The sequence below is a fragment of the Manacus candei genome, unplaced genomic scaffold, assembly GCF_025592945.1.
Source record: "Manacus candei isolate 608988 ecotype Guabito, Panama unplaced genomic scaffold, ASM2559294v1 h1tg000169l, whole genome shotgun sequence".
Lineage (NCBI taxonomy): Eukaryota > Metazoa > Chordata > Aves > Passeriformes > Pipridae > Manacus > Manacus candei.
Genome location: NW_026138217.1, coordinates 1,423,667 through 1,439,420, shown reverse-complemented (window position 1 = coordinate 1,439,420; position 15,754 = coordinate 1,423,667).

Here is a 15,754-nt window from a genome sequence, read left to right as displayed (position 1 = left end):
GTTTATACTGGTCTATACTGGTCCATACTGGTTTGTACCGGTCTGTACTGGTCTGACCTTGATGGAGATGGCGAAGTGCCCCCAACCCCCTTAACTGGTCCTTACTGGTCCCACCACCCTGCTCGCTGTTCTAGTGACCTGTACTGGTCCATACTGGTCCATACTGGTCCGTTCTGGTTTTTTACTGGTTTTTTACTGGTCTATACTGGTCTATACTGGTCTATACTGGTCTACACTGGTCTATACTGGTCTATAATGGCCTGACCTTGATGAAGATGCTGAAGTGCCCCCAAGCCCCTTAACTGGTCCTTATCGGTCCCACTGCCCCATTCCCCATTCCAGTGACCCATATTGGTCTATACTGGTCCATACTGGTTTATACTGGTCTATACCGATCTATACTGGTCTATGCTGCTCTGTACTGGTCTGACCTTGATGGAGATGCTGAAGTGCCCCCAACCCCCTTAACTGGTCCTTACTGGTCCGACCGCCCTGCTCCCCCTTCCATTGACCCATACTGGGTCGTGGTGGCAAGAACCCCAGCAGGAGCCAGGTGGGGTCTTCCTGCCATTGGATGAGTGCTCTGGGAGGTCAGGGCTGCTCACAGATCCAGATCACAGCAGCACATTTCCAAGAGCACTGTCAAATGGGAAGGGCAAAGCACAATTATTAGGAAGGAATGGAGCTTTTCTCAGTCAGTGTTTCCAGTTTCCTACTCCTGAGGAATCTGGGGGTTGAGAAATGGAAAAGAAACTCTCATGTTGGACAAGTCACTGAGACTCCTGAGCTGTAACTTGGAATGCACAAGTGCTTCTGTAAGCAACTTCCTAAAGTGCTTTCGGTCTCTGCTCTGCTTTTGACAGAAGCAGCATCACTTCTGCTGGACCCATCTGTTTTTTCTTTATCTGCCCTTTTCCACCTGCCTAAGGTTTCTCTCAGGTCAAAGTGAGAGCACAGACATTTGGATGGAGTGCTGACAGGGAAGTCATGAATGGATTTCTGATGTTGAATCTACTGTTTTGAAATCAGAAAACGTGGTGCTGAAGTCATCGTTAGCCTTTGAGAGGGAAACAGGAGAAAAATCGGATAAACTTGTTGCTAAAAATGAGCTGCTTCAAACTGAGGTTGACCACCTTCAAAGTCTTGTTGTGCCAGAGTGTAGAGAGAAAACTGTTGCTAAAAAAACAGGCTCCTGGTTTGGTCAGGCAACTTCATAAACCAGTGTCTTACCCTGGCATTGAGACTTGGGAAACCACAGAGAACCCTGATTCTAAGTCTCAAGAGAGAAAGAAACAAGGAGAATTTGAAGTTCAACTGATGTTTCTAGAGTCTCCCAACTTTCCTCACATTAATGAAAATAGACTGAGTGATCCCTGTGATAATGAACAAAGGGAAGATTATTCTTTACCTCCCTCAATTTCCTTTGTGCCTGATACTGAATCCACTAAAAACCCTTGGACTCAAAAAGAGAACCCGACCCAGAAAACAACTCAATTCATTTGATTCAAGTGGTTAAAGAGCAGAAGCATTATGGCGATAAACCTGGACAAATTAAAAGCCAACCAGTGAAATCCTATCAATATATCACATACCTTGGGATTCCACTTTGTTCTCATCAACAGTTAATACAATTTCCAATGGATATGGGGACAAAATGTTCGCAGCAAAATGCCAAAGATGGGATTACAACCCAGATGAAAAAGAATTAAAATCACTGGAGAAAAAGAAGAAACCAGTCTTCAACCAAGAGCTTCACCCTGTTACTGTTTTGTTGATATTACCTTTTTGCTTTTTATTCTAATAATCATATTGTATGTTAAAATTTGGATGATTATGAAACAGTCAACTCACTGATTACCCCCATCAATACTAGACGATGCCCGCAGTATACACCCGTCCCAGCCCCTCCAGGAGCCCTCAAATCCCATCCTGGTCCCACAGGACACTCCCAACTTCCCCTCAAACACTCCGAGGGCCCCAGATTGACTCCCAGATCCAGAAAACTCTTGCTGCCTGCCCATGGAGTGCCCAGTGTGGCCCGCCAGCTGCACCACAAAGTCAAAGCTTCCAGGCTTTCTTTCCTGGGAATTAGGGCTGTTGTTTCCTATTTTCAGCCATGCCTCCCAACTGATAGCCCAACTCCCAAACTGCTAGCATGCCTGTTGATACAGAATTGTTAAAATAAACCTTGCCAGTATATGTTTTCAGACACCGATTATTTAGTGTTGTTTCACTTTAATCCACCCCAAGGGAATTATTAATAAAAACCTGAGTTACCCCCTCTCCCCTTTTCCTAGGGCGGGTTGTAACACCAATCAGCACTGACTCCGCCCAGTAGGCATAGCAAAGGAAGTTTCCTTTTGGTTTAGGGTTTAGTGTTAGGGTTAGGGTTAGGGTTAGGGTTTAAGGTTAAGGTTAGTGTTAGGGTTAGGGTTAGGTTTTGAGTTAGGGTTAGGGTTAGAAAGGGTTAGGGTTAGGGTTAGGAAATTTAGGGTTAGAGTTAGCAAAAGTTAGGGTTAGGGTTAGGGTTAGGTTTAGGGTTAGCAAAAGACAGGGTTACCGTTAGGGTTAGGGTTAGGGTTAGGGTTAGGGTTAGGGTTAGGGTTAGGGTTAGGGTTAGGGGTATGGGTAAGGGTTAGGGTTAGGAAGAATTTGTCTCAGTGCGCGATCTAACAATCGCGGTTTTAGCCCATTCTGGACACGCAGCGGTGCCCAATAAGCCCCTCTCAGGCTATAAGCCCGATTCATTGCCCACCGCTGTCTGAATCTTTTGCTTTTTCTCTTGGGTCTCTACTTTTGCTGTTGCTGTTCAGTTGCGTGTCTGGCAGAATCCCCACTGCCGTCCAGTATGTACTCTACTTCTATAGAGCACTGTCCCCCAACCCCAACATTAAAAGAGAGACTGGAAGCTATGCGCAAACCCTGTTCCCTAACCCTAACTCTAACCAAGAGACTGCAAGCTATGCGCAAACCTTTTTCCCTAACCCTAACCTTAAAAGTGAGAATGCAAGCTATGCGCAAACCCTTTTCCCTAATCCTAACCCTAAAAACGAGACTGCAAGCTATGCGCAAACCCGATTCCCTGACCCTAATCCTAAAAAAGTGAATGCAAGCTATGTGCAAACCCTGTTCCCTAACCTTAACCTTAAAAAAGAGACTGCAAGCTATGCACAAAACCAGTTCCCTAACCCTAACTTTAAAAAAGAGACTGCAAGCTACTAGGGTTAGGGTTAGGGTTAGGGTTAGGGTTGGGGTTAGGGTTTAGGGTTAAGGTTAGGGTTAGGGTTAGGGTAAGGGTTAGGGGTTAGGGTTGGGGTTAGGGTTAGGGTTAGTCAGAATCTGTCTCAATGCGCGATCTAACTATCGCGGGTTTACCCCATTCCAGGAACGCAGTGGTGCCCAGTAAACCCCTCTCGGATTATAAGCCCGATTCAGTGCCCACCGCTGTCAGAATCTTTTGCTTTTTCTCTTGGGTCTCTGCTTTTGCTGTTGCTGTTCTGTTGCGTGTCTGGCAGAATATCCACCACCGTCCGGTATGTACTCTGCTTCTATAGAGCACTGGCCCCGCCCACTGGGTGGAGTCAAGAGGTGGAGTCCGTGTTGATTGTTCTGCGTCACTGGCTCCGCCTACTGGGCGGAGTCAGTGCTGATTGGTGTTACAACCCGCCCCAGGAAAAGGGGAGAGGGGGTAACTCAGGTTTTTATTAATAATTCCCTTGGGGTGGATTAAAGTGAAACAACACTAAATAATCGGTGTCTGAAAACATATACTGGCAAGGTTTATTTTAACAATTCTGTATCAACAGGCATGCTAGCAGTTTGGGTGCTGTCCTACCACAATGTGACACAGAGATAACCTTTGGGGGGGGGAAAGAAAATGCATAGGGGAGAGAAAGGCAGGAGAAGAGCAAGGGAGAGTAAGAGAAAGAAAAACTGAGAGTGGACAGATGTATATAGTCACCGCCCACGGGGTCCAGCGATGCTTCCATGTCTGTCAGTTGAAGTGGTGGCCTTGATCTGCCGGGGGTGAAGGAGGGAAGTCCCCATACTCCAAGAAGTTATGAGTTATAGCCATGATTAGTGTCACGGACCATGCCTCGAGCCTCCAACATCTCGAGGGTTGCAGTCTCTCTTCTAAGGTTAGGGAAGAGGCTTTGGGCGTAGCTTGCAGTTACTGTGTGGACCAATTGTCAGAGACTGAAATGGTTAATGATTTATGCATTCTAGGAGACTTTTCAGGCTTTTGACTTGCATGATACCTCTGATGAGCAGTCGGGCCCCTCCCTCCCTCCAGTGCTGACGGTGTGAAGCCCTGAAAAGGCAAGAGCTGAGCTTACAGGCTTTTGACTGTTGATATATCTGATGAGGAATCAGGCCCCTCCCTCCCTCTGCTATGAGATGTTAGGGTTAGGGTTAGGGTTAAGGTTAGCAAGGATTAGGGTTTAGGTTTTAGGGTTTACGGTTTGGGGTTTAAGGTAGAGTTAAACCATCATTTTCGGGGTATGGGCCCGATAGCTTAATTAGCTGACCTTACTAGAAAATAATATAGAGGGAGTATAGAGGATTTTGATTCCTTTAGTGTAGGTTCGATTCCTACTTTTCTAAAATTAGGAAATGAGAGGATTGGTATACCTCTATGTTTACTTTATCATAGTAACCCTTTTGGATTCAGGCACATTTCCTTGAGTGTCTTAGGTAGGGGGGTAGGCCTGCATAGGAGATAGGAAGGCTGGTATGCCATAGGCATAAGGCTAATGTTAGGGGTAAGAAGTTTTTTCAAAGCAAATGTATGAGTTGATCATATCGGAATCGAGGGTAAGAGGCGCGGATTCCTAAGAATCCTGCGGAAAGGAGGAGGGTTTTTGTAGCTAAAGTAGGGGGAATGAGTTCTTGAGGGAGATTAAGTGAGCTGGGGTTTAGGAATAGAATGGTTGTGAGTGCATTTATTAGTATAATATTAGCATATTCGGCAAGAAAAAACAAGGCGAATGGCCCTGCAGCATATTCTACGTTGAACCCTGAGACTAGTTCAGATTCTCCTTCTGTCAGGTCAAATGGAGCGCGGTTTGTTTCGGCAAGAGTGGAGATATATCATATTATTGCTAAGGGCCAGGAGGTAGAGAGGTTCTTGAGTTGTAGCTAGGGTATTGAGGGTGTAGTTACCACTAAGGATAATTACGGATAGGAGAATAATGGCTAGGGTAACTTCGTAAGAGATAGTTTGTGCGACTGCTCGGAGGGTGCCGATTAAGGCATATTTTGAGTTAGAGGCTCACCCTGATCATAGAATTGAGTAGACTGCCAAGCTAGATAGAGCTAGAAGGAAGAGTATGCCAAGGTTTAGGTCAGTAAGGGGAAAGGGTAGAGGAAGTGGTGTTCAGATTGTAATTGCTAGGAGAAGGGCTATGATAGGAGTAGATATGAATAAGTAAGGGGATGAAGTTGATGGACGAATTGGTTCTTTAATGAATAGCTTTTCTCCATCTGCTATAGGTTGTAAGAGGCCAAATGGTCCTACAATATTAGACCCTTTTCGGGCTTGCATATAACTTAGAATCTTACGTTCAACTAGGGTAAGAAATGCTACGGGGATGAGGATGGAGAGAGCATAGGATATTGATATAATAAAGTAAGTGAGGGTTAAGTGAATTGTCATGTGGTTTGCGTTGGAGCTAGGGAGAGGATTTGAACCTCTGGGTAAAGGGCTTAAGCCTTCTGCATTTGCCAAGCTCTGCCACGCTAGCGGTCCTTTTCTAGGAGGGGGTTATGGTGGAGCTCTTAGTAATTTAGTTGGGTTCATTACTGGGTGCGAAGGCGTGTTTGTGGCATAGGCCTTACTTCTTGGTAGCGGTTGCACCACTAGGATGTCCTGATCCAACATCGAGGTCGTAAACCTCCTTGTCGATGTGGGTTCTTGAAGGAGATTGCGCTGTTATCCCTGGGGTAGCTAGGTTCATTAATCAATTATATTGGGTCTGGTTACTATTAGCACGTTGATGGGTAGTTCTTGGTTAAGATGGATTGTCTGATATTTGGAGGTTAAGTTTGTCTCCAAGGTCACCCCAACCAAAAAATGCACACCAGCAAAATCCCGGGGGAGTAGGCCCTGTGGGTGAGTATTGTTTATGGGAGTGGTAGCAGATTTTAAAGTTCCACAGGGTCTTCTTGTCTTATGGGGTTATTCCTGCTTTTGCACGGGAAGATCAATTTCACTGATTATCTGTAGGAGACAGCTAAGACCTCGTTAAGCCATTCATACAAGTCCCGATTCATGGGACAATTGATTGCGCTACCTTTGCACGGTTAGGATACCGCGGCCGTTGAACGAATTGTCACTGGGCAGGCTTCACCTTTAATACTTGGTTTGCTAAAGGCTATGTTTTTGGTAAACAGTCGGGCCTTGGATTTGCCTAGTTCCTTTTACAGATTTTAATTTTCTTTGGGGGTGCTCCATAGGTGGGTTAACAGAGTTTTGGGTATAAGGTCTTGTTAAGGTTAAAAAATATCCTGTGGATTGTTAATAATGTTGTAATGTAAGCTTGCGCCATAGAGGGGATCCCTAGTTACTTATTTTAGCATAAATTCTCTTATTTAATATAAGTTTGCCTATTGGGGAAGAGGGAGTCATGAGGAAGTTTAGATTTTTTTAGGTGAGGAGCTTTGACGCATTCTTTAATGGTGGCTGCTTGAAGACCCACAATTAAACTGTAATTAAATTTATCCGCTAGGGGAGAGTGTATTCTTTTTTAAAGGAGCTGTACCTCCTTTAAATAGCCCTTAATTCGCTTCATGTGGGTTGAGTGTAGTCCTGGGAGGTGAATTAAGAGGGAACTAAGATTCATTTCATAGGTAACCAGCTATCACCCAGCTCGATTGGCTTTTCACCACTACTAACGAGTCTTCCCACTCTTTTGCAACAGAGACGGGTTTGCTCAGTAGATAGCTGCTCGTAAGTAGCTCGCTTGGGTTTCGGGGAAGCAAGCTTAAATTGGCGTTTTGCTTGGGTAGTTCTCGCTAAATCATGATGCAAAAGGTACAAGGGTTGGTCTTTGCTATTTATTGCTTGGTTTGTCATTACTCTTTCATTCTTCCCTTACGGTACATGATCTCTATTGCGTCTTGAGTTTACCTTTCTATCGCCTATACTAGGTTGAGTGAGAGAATGTTTTGATTTAATGGGTAGTATTAACTTAGTTTCTATGTAATCTGGTAGAAGAGCTAGAGTTGGGCTTCAAGGCGATCTGATATGGAACAGATATCTTTCAGGTGTAAGCTGAATGCTTTAGTTATAGCTACGTCTTGGTAGACTAAGTGCACCTTCCGGTACACTTCCCTTGTTACGACTTGCCTCATCTCTAGCTTAGGGGTTTATTATAAATAAAATTAATCATAGCTTGTGAGGAGGGTGACGGGCGGTATGTACGCGCTTCAGAGTCAGCTTAAAGGAGGCATTATTATCCTGCTTTACTGCTAAATCCGCCTTTTAGGAGTGATTTCACACTCCTTGTCGTAAGGTATTCTATGCTAGAAAATGTAGCCCATTTCTACCATCTCATGAGCTATACCTTGACCTGTCTTATTAGTGGGATGTTGCTGTTGTGCCCACTGTTAAACCCTCAGTTTAGGGGTGGGCTGACGACGGCGGTATATAGGCTGATTTGGCAAGGGATGATTGGGTGTATCGTGGGTTATCGGTTATAGAACAGGTTCCTCTAGGTGGGTTTGGAGCACCGCCAAGTCCTTAGAGTTTTAAGCGTTTGTGCTTGTAGTTCTCAGGCGGATGCTTAAGTGGTGAAAGCATTGGGATTTAGGGCCAGGCATAGTGGGGTATCTAATCCCAGTTTGTGTCCTGGCTTTCGTGGAGTTTTGTTGATCATGAAGCTAAGATCATTTCTATGGGAGTATTGGATGCATCTTGTGCTTATAACAGCTTGGTTACATTTCAGTCTTAGTTGAAGTGATAATGAAAAACCACTCTTTACGCCGTATAAAGTTAATTTGGGTTTCTTGTGTGACCGCGGTGGCTGGCACAAGATTTACCAACCCTGGTAAGTTGCTTTAACTAAGTCAAGTTTACACTTATTGCTTAATATTAATTACTGTTGAAAACCCATGGGGGTGTGGCTAGGCAAGGTGTTTTGGGCTACAATTGGAGTGGTGTGCCTGATGCCTGCTCCTGCTGTCTTTTTAAGGTGCTGAGGGCATTTTCACTGGGATGCGGATACTTGCATGTATATATTTGGCAAGAACTAACTGTAAGGTTAGGACTAAGTCTTTTTTGTCCTTGGGTATGTGTAATAGCCGTCTTAACATCTTCAGTGTTATGCTTTATTGTAAGCTACAAGGACTAAGGCTGTTATAGGCATAGTGATTATTATTGGGGCTTGTTTTAGTTGTAGTAATAGTTGCTATTGATTTAGGATTTGTTTAGTGGTTGGAGAAGTAGTTCTAGTGGATAACAAAAATGTGTTGTTGAGAAGTTAGAAGAGTAGAAAGGGGCAGGATTGTAGTGTTGTGGGTGGGTTTGTTAAGGTTTTATGTTCTTGTAGTTGAAATTACAACGATGATTTTTCAGGCCAAAGGTCTTGGATAGAGGCCAAGCAGGAATTGTTATGACGTACTTTATACTATTTTTAAGTGTTAGTTTTATTTTGGGAGGACTAGCAGTTGCTTCCAATCCTTCTCCATACTATGCAGTAGTGGGGTTAGTGTTGGCGTCTATTGTAGGGTGTGGATGGTTAATGAGTTTGGGGGTGTCTTTTGTATCACTAGTGTTATTTCTGGTATATTTAGGTGGGATGTTAGTGGTTTTTGTGTATTCGGTTTCATTGGCAGCAGATCCATTTCCTGAGACCTGAGGGGACTGGCAGGTTGTTGGGTATGGTGCTGGGTTAGTTTTAGTGTTGGGGGGTGGGATGTTTATTATAGGGCTATCTGAGTTAGAGTGGTTAGGGATAAACACGGTGGATAGTGGGGGTGTTTTATCTATTTGGTTGGATTTTGAGGGAGCGGCTATGTTTTATTCTTGGGGGGTGGGACAATTTTTAATTGCGGGCTGGGGTCTGTTGCTGACGTTGTTTGTTGTGCTAGAACTTGTACGAGGGTTGTCTGGTGGGGCAATTCGGGCGGTTTAAGGAGGTGTGGTTCAGAGAATAGTTTAATGAAAATGCCAGCTTTGGGAGTTGGTGATAAAGGTTTGATTCCTTTTTTTCTGAAGGGTTGTAAAAAAGTTTGGGACCAACTGTTAAAGGTGTATGTGGGTGGAATATTAGTTAGAGTAGTGGGGGCGATTAATTGGGGAGGTAAGAGGGTGAAAGGAAATGATGGGGTAGATTAAAGTGTAAACAAACAAATGAACAAATGAATGATGAAAGGAAATGATGGGGTAGATTAAAGTGTAAACAAACAAATGAACAAATGACTGATGAAAGGAAATGATGGGGTAGATTAAAGTGTAAACAAACAAATGAACAAATGAATGATGAAAGGAAATGATGGGGTAGATTAAAGTGTAAACAAACAAATGAACAAATGACTGATGAAAGGAAATGATGGGGTAGATTAAAGTGTAAACAAAGAAATGAACAAATGAATGATGAAAGGAAATGATGGGGTAGATTAAAGTGTAAACAAAGAAATGAACAAATGACTGATGAAAGGAAATGATGGGGTAGATTAAAGTGTAAACAAACAAATGAACAAATGAATGATGAAAGGAAATGATGGGGTAGATTAAAGTGTGTTAAAAAAATTTAACAAATTGATGATGCAAATGTCTTAATTGGAAAATTAGGGGAATGGAAAGTTTGTAAAATTTGAAATTTTTGTTAAAAAATTTAAAAACAAAAATTAATGATGAATAGAGGGAAAGTCCCTAGATCATTGCAAAAAATGACAACATTTTTGTAATTTTTTGTGAAATTGACTACAAAAAATATGTCTGGCGTGCATTAATTAAATTGCAACTTGATGAGAGACGTAATGGAAAAACCAAGCCAACAGCACGTGACAGTGCATCAGTGCAACAGTATGAGACCGAATAACACTTGAAACCATATCATTAATTTTCACGCGAAAGTGAGAAAACCACTCGCCGACCATAAGGGGTACATGTCAACCATATATGGGAGCCCCCTGGCGGAGCACTCTAAGGGCTTATTGAGATCTACCCCCAAAAAAAACCCCAAAAGTTTAGAAGAGAGAAAATGCCGCGATCACAAGGTCCAGGTTGGCCGAGCATCCCCAACCACTAGTAACGGAGCGCAAGTTTAGGAAAATTAAGCAAGTTATGGCCCTGACCGAGGAACCAGAGGCGACAAAGAGCAAGTTATGAGAGTGGGTTATTGGTGGAAAGGGAAAGAATACACCTGAAGCTGGACATGATAAACATTACTAACGCCGGGTTGCTGGTTTCTCGTGAGGAGTACGACTAATAAATAACCCAGCACTTCTTGGTTGGTACATAGAGCAAGGTTAAGTGGTGAGTGGTCCATGGACCATGGATTTTAGGTTCTGTGACGTTCCTCGTATTGAGAAGGATTTTATGCGAAAATTAGCAGTTTTAGGTTTTAGTTCGTTTGGCGGGATTATTCCTAGAACATGACATGTTATGTCCTTGTGTGGCAATGTGCCTAGATCTGTGAATGACAAGTTTTGGATTGTATGGGAGATAGTATGGAAATTTGGATGGTTTTTGCAATAATAGTATGTCAGATTTTCCTACATGCATGTTATGTCTAATGTGGTGCAGGATGCTATGCAAAGTAATACATACCGTAGGGTATGGGGGGAGGGGGGGGGGCCCTCCCCTTGATGTACGTGTTGATTGGAAAGTTGGGGGGTGCTTGGATATTTTTTGGAAAACTCTAAGAAGGGGGCGGCCTTCAGTCTTTGGTTTACAAGACCAACGTTTTTTATAAACTATTAGAGTGGTTAGAGGTTGAGTATCTTATTTTCTAGGAGACTAGTAATGGGGAATAAGATGAGAATGATTGTGAAGTAGGTAGTTGAGGCGAGTTGTCCGATGATAATAAATGGATGTTCGACTGGTTGGCTACCGATTCATGTAAGGATTAAAAGATTTGTTACTAGGATTCAGAATAGAAGTTGGGAGAGAGGTCGGAAGGTTATAGTTCGTTGCTTTGACATGTGGAGGAATAGGGCTATAAATAGAATTAAGACGGAGGCGGCTAGGGCTAGGACTCCTCCTAATTTGTTGGGGATTGATCATAGGATGGCATATGCAAATAGGAAGTGCCACTCAGGTTTAATGTGGGGAGGTGTTACTAATGGGTTTGCAGGTGTAAAATTTTCTGGATCTCCTAAGAGGTTGGGTGAGAATATGGCAAGTGTTATTAGAGGAATGAGGAGGAACAAAAGGCCTAGAATATCTTTTATTGAGAAATAGGGGTGAAATGGGATTTTGTCGCAGTCTGAATAAATACCTAGGGGGTTGTTTGAGCCTGTTTCGTGTAAGAAAGTTAAGTGGATGAGGGTGAGACCTGCAATTAAGAATGGGAGGAGGAAGTGGAGGGCGAAGAACCGGGTAAGTGTAGGGTTGTCAACTGAGAATCCTCCTCAAGCTCATTCTACAAGTGTTTGGCCAATGTAAGGAATTGCTGAGAATAGGTTAGTAATTACTGTAGCGCCTCAGAATGATATTTGGCCTCATGGGAGGACATATCCTATGAAGGCAGTTGCTATTAGAGTTAAGAGGAGAATAACACCTGTGTTTCAGGTTTCTTTATATAGGTAGGAACCATAGTAGAATCCTCGTCCAATGTGTAGGTAAATGCATATGAAGAAGAAGGAGGCACCGTTTGCATGGAGGTTTCGGATTAGTCAGCCAAATTGAACATTTCGGCATGTATGGGCGACGGACGTGAATGCCAGGGTGATATCCGCTGTATAATGTATTGCTAGTAGGAGGCCAGTGGTGATTTGGATTGTTAGACAGATGCCAAGAAGAGATCCAAAGTTTCATCAGGCGGAAATGTTTGGTGGTGTTGGGAGGTCAATTAAAGAATTGTTGATTATTTTTAGAAGGGGGTGATGTTTTCGTAAGTTAGGGGCCATTAATTCTTAGTTCTGTGTAAATAAGATTATAATTAAGATAGATAGAGCGAAGGATCCTAGATAGGTTTTGATTAGTCCGGAGTGTAGAGTAGTTGAGATTTTGGATACTTTGACTTGAAGGGTCGCTAGTCCTTCTGGGCCTATTTTTTTATATCAGGATAGGTCGATTAAATGGGATACAATGTTCTGGTCGTTGTTTAGGAGTTTAGTAGAGCTGAGGTGGTGTATAAGGGGGTTAAAATATCCTAGAGTGCTGGAGAAGTTTATAGAGATATTTTGTTTGGGGGCAGAGAAGGTATGTGTGAGTTTTGATAGTTCTAATGCCAGAATGATGCCTAATGTTGTAATAATGATAGCAGTGGTTTTTGTGACCAGTGGTATGGTTATAGGAGGGGTTTTTGTAGGGGAGATATAAGAGGTAATTAATAGACCAGCTATAATACTTCCGAGAGCGAGACGAGTAATTGGGTTTGTGACTGCTGGGTTGTTTTCATTGATGGGAGTAATGGAGGGAATCCGGGTGTAGTCAGTTTGTACTAGTAGGGCTATACGTAGTCTGTAAGTTGCAGTAAAAGCTGTAGCTACGAGGGTTAGGAGGAGTGCTCAGGTGTTTAGATAGGAGGTGTTAAGACTTTGGATAATGAGATCTTTTGAGTAAAATCCTGCTAAAAATGGTGTTCCTATGAGAGTTAAATTTCCGATTGTCAGGCATGAGGTAGTTGTAGGGAGTAGTTTCTGTAATCCTCCTATTTTTCGAATGTCTTGTTCACCGTTAAGGCTGTGAATGATAGACCCAGAGCAAAGGAAGAGTATGGCTTTAAAGAATGCATGCGTAGAGATGTGTAGGAAGGCTAGTTGAGGTAGATTTAGGCCAATAGTGACTATTATTAGTCCTAGTTGGTTGGATGTAGAGAAAGCAATAATTTTTTTGATGTCGTTTTGGGTAAGAGCGCATGTAGCGGCAAATAGGGTGGATAGGGCACCTATACAAAGGCACATAGTTAGGACAATTTGGTTGTTACATAATATGTGGTGAGTGCGAATAAGTAGAAAGATTCCGGCAACTACTATTGTGCTGGAATGGAGTAGGGCAGATACAGGGGTTGGCCCTTCTATAGCTGCTGGGAGTCATGGATGCAGGCCAAATTGGGCAGATTTACCTGTGGCGGCTAGGATGAGCCCTAAGAGAGGGAGAAGGGATATTTGGTTTGGGGAGGATTGCTGTTGAATTTCTCAAGTGTTTATTGAGGATGCTAGTCATGCTATGCAGAGGATTAGTCCAATATCCCCAATACGGTTGTAAAGTAGGGCTTGAAGTGCAGCGGTGTTGGCTTCTGCTCGACCGTGTCACCATCCAATCAGGAGGAAGGATATAATTCCGACTCCCTCTCAGCCGATAAATAAGAGGAATATGTTATTAGCGATGATTAAGATGAGTATTGCAATGAGAAAGATTAGAAGGTAAAGAGAGAATTTTGTGGTGTGGGGTTCTGAGGCTATATATCATGTTGTAAATTGAAGAATAGATCATGTTACGAATAGTGCAATAGGAAAAAACGTTAAGGAGTATTGGTCTATTTTAAGGCTAAAAGGGATTTTGAAGTTCGCAATAAATTTTCATTCTCAATAGAAAGTGGTATTTTCCATATTTAAGTAGATGGAGAGGATTATGGGAATTAAACTAACTATGAAGGAAGTTTTAACAGTGTGTATGATGGTTGTTGGAGAGTTTAGATAGTTTTTGGATAGGAGGAGGAGTAGGATGGGTATAGAGAGGGTAGCCAGGGTCAAGAATATAGAGGTGTTGAGGATTAATGGGAAGTCCATTACTTTTACTTGGACTTGCACCAAGACGAATGACTCCTAAGACCAGTGGATTGCTATTATCCTTTAAAAGTAAGGGGGCTGAGGTCTTAGGCTCAGATGCAAGAGTTAGCAGTTCTTGTTGGTTAAGCCTCCCCTCGGCAGGCAAGAAGAGTTTAACTTCTCTTTTTAGGATCACAGTCTAATGTTTGGTTTAAAACTATGCTTGCATGTGGGAATTCCTGAGATTAGTTCTGGTTTTAGGATGAGGAGGAGGGAGGGTAGGATATGAAGTGTTATAAGGAGATGTTCTCGTGTATTTGAATTTTGGGTGGTTGTAATATAGGTTGGAGTTGGACCTCGTTGGGTTATAAGGAGTATGTTAGAGGGTATAGGCTGCAGTTAGTAGAGTTGCGGCTCCGGTTAGGATAATGGTGAAGGTAGATCAGTTGAAGAGTGCAATTATGATAGTTAATTCAGCTATCAGGTTAATGGTAGGAGGAAGGGCTATGTTTGTTGGGTTGTCTAGGAGCCATCAGATTCCTGTTAGAGGTAAAAGGGGTTGTAGGCCTCGTGTTAGAAGGAGAGTACGACTATGTATGCGTTCCTAGTTTGTATTAGCTAGGCAAAATAGTATGGAAGAGGTGAGTCCATGTGAAATCATTAGGATTATGGCCCCTGAAAAGGATCAGTGGGTTTGGATTATTGTTGCGGCAATGACTAGACCTATGTGGTTTACTGAGGAGTAGGCGATTAATGACTGAAGGTCAATTTGGCGTAGGCAGATGGAGCTTGTCATTAGTGCCCCTCATAAGGCTAGGGTTAAAAATGGGGAGCAGAGGTAGTCTAATAGGGAGTTTGTAATTATTGAGGTACGCATAATGCCGTATCCCCCAAGTTTGAGGAGGAGCGCAGCTAGGAGTATGGATCCTGCAATTGGTGCCTCTTCGTGGGCTTTTGGGAGTCATAGGTGTAGTCCATAAAGGGGAGCTTTCACTATGAAAGCGAGCAATAGGGCTAGACTTGATATGAGACCTGTTCAGGAGTTTGTAAGAGATGAGTGTGAAAGTTTTATTATAGTGATGTGTATAGTTCCTGTTTGAGTGTGAAGATAGAGGATCACTACTAATAGGGGAAGAGAACTAATTAGTGTATAAAATAAGAGGTAGATTCCAGCACTTAAATGTTCTGGTTGGCTACCCCATCGTGTGATTGGAATTAGGGTAGGGATTAGGGTAGCTTCGAATGCGATATAAAATAATATCAGTTCTAAGGCTGAGAAGGCCAAGATAATGAATGGTTGGGTGAGGATTATGGTTATGGTAAAAATATATTTTTGTGTGGGAGGTTCTTGTTGAAGGTGATTTTGGCTTGCCAGGATTATAAGAGGTAGAAGTCAACAAGATAGAACTAATAAGGGGGATGAAATTTGATCAGTTCCAAGTCATGGTGATAGGTTTTTGCTAGGGTAATAGGTTGAAGGAAGTCATTGTAAGCTAGCGGTTGCAATTAAGAGGCTGTGCGAAGTGACATTGAGTCATAGGAATTTTGGAGGAGATAGGAGGGTTATGGGGAGTAATATGATTGTAGGGAGAATAATTTTTAACATTGTAGAAGGTTTAGATTGTGTAAATGATCCGATCCGTGAGTTCGGGTGGAAGCTACTAGGACTGCTAGACCTGCGCCTGCTTCACAGGCTGAGAATGCTAACATAAGAATGGGCATTAAGGTGGGGGATGTTGTTTGGGTTTGAATAGGTCATATGGAGAGGGCAATGTATATTGATAGTATTATGCTTTCTAAGCATAGCAGGGCAGAAATTAGGTGTATTCGGTGAAAGGCTAGTCCTAGACTACTTAGGGTGAAGGCAGAGTAG